Source organism: Lepeophtheirus salmonis, chromosome 10 (assembly GCF_016086655.4).
Source record: "Lepeophtheirus salmonis chromosome 10, UVic_Lsal_1.4, whole genome shotgun sequence".
Classification (NCBI taxonomy): Eukaryota; Metazoa; Arthropoda; class Copepoda; order Siphonostomatoida; family Caligidae; genus Lepeophtheirus; species Lepeophtheirus salmonis.
Genome location: NC_052140.2, coordinates 15,137,877 through 15,142,802, shown reverse-complemented (window position 1 = coordinate 15,142,802; position 4,926 = coordinate 15,137,877).

Sequence of the window (4,926 nt, the reverse complement as noted above, 5' to 3'; positions counted from 1 at the left end):
AATAGGTCTCTCAAGCGTTAGTCAACGTATATGGAGGTACCCATTTTGTCTCAATAGAGGGCTGTAAAAATTTGTTAATCGAGTTTTTTGTCACAAGGGATAAGGGTTCCTACATGAAGGTCATTATGAAGTCGGATCCTCGTTTCCAAAAAGTTATCGAACAGAACAGGGCATATTTGGCTGAAATGGCATGATTGGAACACTTCTAATAAAACATTGAAATTAATCGAAATGTACGAAATTACTTTTTTCCCAACCTAATATATTCACATATTGCGTTAAAATTACATTTTTATCAGCGTATCTTCAAAAAAAATATCTCGGAGAGAAACCCTCAATAATCAGAATCTATTGTTTTAATTTACAACTTGACCATTGCTTATATCTAAAAGTTGTTGGCCTTCCGACTGAATTTCATCACATGGATGAAATATTTCAATACTAATGGAATTATTGTTCCTTTTCATTCTGAAATTAAGTAGCCTCTTGCTTAATAAGGTAAAGTTATGAAAATACTTGCAAGTAATGCATAAAAAGAAAACTTCAAACTTTTTTTTTAAAACAAATAATTATCTTTTCAAAAACATCTTTACTTATTTTTTAAGAATCCAATTTAAAGAAAAAAAAAAAAAAAGAAAAAAGGAGGTATAAATTCTTTTTTTAACCCTGTTATTGATTTTTTTTTTCTAAAAAGACCACACAAATTCTTTTTTTTTAACCTTGTCTATCCAACTAACCACTTTTTCTGTATAAACACTCTGTTAAAGTTGGAAATTATATGTTTATTCTCCATTTTTGATTTACTTAATTGGAAATTTCCATATTTAGATTTTCTTTCTTTCCTTCAGAAAATAAATAAATAAATATCTCTACAATTAAATTTCTTAACCATTCTTGTTGTCTCTTTAATTTGCCCACAGTAGGAGTTATGGGTTGGTTGGTTCATTGTTAGGGTTGATGACGGACTTATTTGGAATGACATATTCATGTAAATATGAACTGTCGCGTGTCACAGAATGAAGACATTGGCAACCTTTCAATTTATCTCATATAGAAAGTAGAAGTGTCGGATCCAAATGTTCCAATTACATACTTTCACATGTCATTAACTTTATTGTACCTCGCAACCTCTCTTACGAAAACCCCCAGAAAAAGATAAAAAGGAGTTAGGAGTTCGCCATATATCCCTAACTCCATGGGGGAAAATTGATAGCTAGAAAAACTGCCCAGGAGAAAATTGACCGTATTTTAATCAAACTTTATGAGGAATAATAACACATTATAAATTACTTAATATTATTTGTGACAAATATCTAAACGTATTTGTGTGTTCAATCCCCCAAGGGAGTACCTTCAAGTGTGAAAAATATTATGGCAATACAATTTCCTTGCAATTTTTTAAATTCAATCCAATCTTCTAAGATATGGATCGAAAGGATTGGTAAAGAGGCCGGAATAAGGAACTTAGGACCTCATAAAATATGATTGAATATCCTACGCCCTCGAAATGGCCGAAGGTAGTGTGGGATTGCTAAAAACCACCCATGGCCCGATGGGAAATCCCAATTTTTTTTGATATTTTAGGGGTTCCTTGGATGTATATGATGCATTGACAGTGGTTTAGAAGGATCCTAACTCAAGTACACTGCACAACACGAGGACATGGGACTACTTTTTGGTATTAAAAGGGATTCTTGGATGAATTAGCAGTGGTGTTTAGCAATCCCACATTACTCCTTGGTTCGGCTGAGGGTGGAGGGTATTCAAGCATTTTTTAACCCCCCCTCCCTTCTTTCCAATCCTCTTGATCCATTTCATAGAAGATTGGATTGAATTTAAAAAAGGATATTTGTCATAAATAATGTTAAGCGAATTTATAATATGTTATTATTTATCATAAAGTTTGAACAAAATACGGGCAATTATCTCTCAGGCAGTTTTCCTCCATGACAAAGTTTTCCAGGGTAATCTTCCACGGGCAATTCTCCCCAGGGCAGTTTTCCAAGTACCCAGATCAATGAGTACTATTTGAGAAATTATAATTATTTTCTTTTAGTTTGAATAATCATCCTTGGGGTAATTGGCCTTTAACAAGGGCAAGATATGCTACCTTATCACCATGTTGTAGGCCTCCGTTTCGACAGACTATCTTTGCTTGAAAAAGTAGGGGGCATCTTCTTCCCGTCACAGAAAAAGACCCCAAAGACCATGATGGTGGCTGGATACTTTGTATATCCAATCCCTTCGACCTATGTTCAACCTTTGGCAATATAGTGGTGATTCTTCAGTTCCAGTTTATATGTAAGTGTATAAAACTCAAATTACTATATTGTCGTTTAATATAGCTCCCTCTTTCCACTGATGAATTCCTGCAACTTTTTGAAAGTATGTAAATCCTCTCTAAATGACATGTAACTACTTCAAAAGTTGTATCTTTATATATGTATAAGTATATAGGATATTCGTTATTCATAACGCTATTAAAAGATAAGCTTGTCTAATAGCCATTAATAACAAAAAATATATTTTTTTGGGGGGAAAAATCTAAGATTATCAAAAGGTATATTAAAAATATATAATATGTATACATTTTTGTGTGTATTTTGGGAAAGAAAGAGACAAATACAGTGTACATGTATATCTCTGTATACATATCTTGTAATGATGACAATGTTGAAATTTAGACATTCCACTTAATTCCATTTATAACTGATATTTGTGTTCATATTGTCAAAGTTACCTACTAAATTATATGTACATATAAAGTATTGTAACACCTTGTAGCGTTTTTAAATCATCCTAAGAACTTTAATGACAAATACGTCATATAATGACGATATGGATGCTGAATGATTAAGAAAAAAAGCTTTTTAATATTAGACTTTAGACGGTGTAAAAATAAACGAAGAGGTCTTTTTGGAGTTTATGGAAGGCAATTGTACTTACATGGGTCCGTAAAGCCTTCCTAAATTAAGAGGTTAGATTCCAACGAGTTAAGACGCCTGCTCATAACGTTTTGAAAGTGCAATAAATGCATGAAACCTTTATGGGATGTGAACAGTTCCCTCCGTCTTCACCAAAAATATGAAATCTCATGAATTAAAAAAAAAATAGAATAGTTGAAAGAAAGGCTAATGAAGTTTTCAAAATGATGAAGGAACCCCAATTGCTCCAGATTAAGACATATTGCTACAAAAACCCAAAAAAAACTATGTGAGACACATACAAAGTAGGAAAAATGGTTATTATGGCCCAAGACGTCATTTTAATCAACATATTCTATAAAATTTATTATAAGTAAACTTTGGCGGCTTCAGATTTAACTAACTTTTAATTTACTATATGGTGGCTTAGTACAAAATCAATCTTGAACAAAAATCAAGAAAAAGAAAATAATAATTATATTTTTTTAACACCAAGAATAAATAGAGCCAAAGAAATGAAGTTGCTATAGCCGGTGAATACAGTCCATCCTACACACGGCTACGTTTTTATAACAATGATGCATTTATTTTATGCAGGATTCCCAAAGTTTCCCTGACATAAGAGGGAAAAAATTTGCTTTATCCGAGCCGGTGAACATTGACAATGTATGATGATTCATCCAAAATTATAGAAGGAACAAATGAGTGCGTTCGTCGAGTAAAAATGATTTAATCCTCTTAATGTACAAGTTACAACTTGTAAATTTGGATTGTCCAAGCTGTAAAATTATTCAGCTCTAGAATAAAGATCGGACAAATCTTGGATCCGGATCCGCACACTATGAGTAAACTTATGTTATCCAAAAATATCCGAAATCTGACCTAGCTTCTATTCCTTCAACTTTTATAGATGATAAATGAGATTTGAGGGATTTTACTGATCTTATAAAGCTTATAATACTGTTTTGTACTTAATCCTAGTTTTGGAAAAAAAAACAAAGAAAAAAAACAATAGTTGCTTACCGTGGTAACTTCACACGACGTTAATTCACGAACACAAAAATGTATACTATAATTAGTTGACAGCTGTCGATGATTCTTCTTATTTTCCTTTAATCAGTTTTCTTAACAGTGATTGGTTGGATACGAATCAGTTTTGATTAAGCTTTGAACAATTATCAACTATTATTTAATATTATTCTATAGTTGGAAGAATTTGCTAACTATCAAATGATTTTGGGGTTTTTTTCTATTTATTTTCGGAGAAAAGGTGATGAGATGTAATAAAGGTATCGACGTGTCCATTCTTACTATAACAATAATTAATATCAGAAATAATACTCAATGTTATTTTATTAGTAATAACATTGAGTGATTTATTGTTTCGCCATCAGTAATTGGTAAAAATATAACCTTGATCTGGATCCTATTTCATGAAAGTCCGAGCTTTGGGTATTTTTTCATAAAATTCGAGACAAATGAGCATATAATTTTGGTATTGGATCCGAAAGTTCGAGTACCCAAAATTTATTAAATATTTACGACTTAAGATCCAAACCAACTCAGTTTCGAGAAAATGTGGATCCGTCCTATTTTAACTCTAGCAGGTGTTGCAATGAAACGGAACGCCGTTTTTGTGTGGATGTAAGTCCAAAACGGAAAATATTTTGCGTTTTCCATATAAACGTTTCTGTGTGGATGGGGCCTAAGTCATCTTAAGATAGAACCCATGATTAAAATGTGCTAGTCACATAGTACCCGTTTAGTTAAGGTCATCCGTGCTAATTGTAGCCATTTTACAAAATATCGGCATAATTTCTTTTGCATACTTAAATCATCAAAATATATAATTACACATTATCAATCAAATCATTTAAATTTGACTAATATTAACCATTTAAAAAACCACTCTGTATAATCATAATCAAATTTTCAAATAGTAAGATAAATGGCTTGTATTTATAATATTATAAACTCTTCCCTACATTGTAAAACGATTCGG